Raw genomic sequence first — 568 nt, 5'->3', positions numbered from 1 at the left:
CTCTGAGGCGGCGCCATTTTCGGCTCCAGACAACCGGCCACCTTCCTGGTCAGAGCACAGGTGTCCGCCCGGCCCTAGAGGCTTCTGCCTCAGGTTCCTCGGGAGCCACCTTGGTTCTGGGACTCTGAGGAAAGTAGTCTACACAGGTGAGAGTGTGTACTACTGAAACAAGGGCTTCTGTGACAGGTCAAAGCAACACAGCTTCTGGGAAAGATCCTGTTTTGGGCCTTCATCTTCGGCCAGGAGGAGGTCCAAACACCAGATAACTGTGCACCTTCCCTGAAAGAGGAGACCTTGCCTGCAGAGACTGCTCTGACCACTGAAACTCAGAGGAGAGAGCTAGTCTCCCAGGTCTGCTCATAGAGGGTAACAAAATCACCAGAGGAACAATCTCTAAACAGAGACAATTATAACAACTAACTCCAGAGATTACCAGATGGCGAAAGGTAAACATAAGAATCTTACAAACAGAAACCAGGACCACTCACCATCATCAGAACCCAGCACTCCCACTTCGCCCAGTCCAGGGCACCCCAACACACCTGAAAAGCTAGACCTGGATTTAAAA

This window comes from Mus caroli, chromosome 3 (genome assembly GCF_900094665.2).
Source record: "Mus caroli chromosome 3, CAROLI_EIJ_v1.1, whole genome shotgun sequence".
Classification (NCBI taxonomy): Eukaryota; Metazoa; Chordata; class Mammalia; order Rodentia; family Muridae; genus Mus; species Mus caroli.
Note: the sequence above shows the minus strand (reverse complement) of the source record.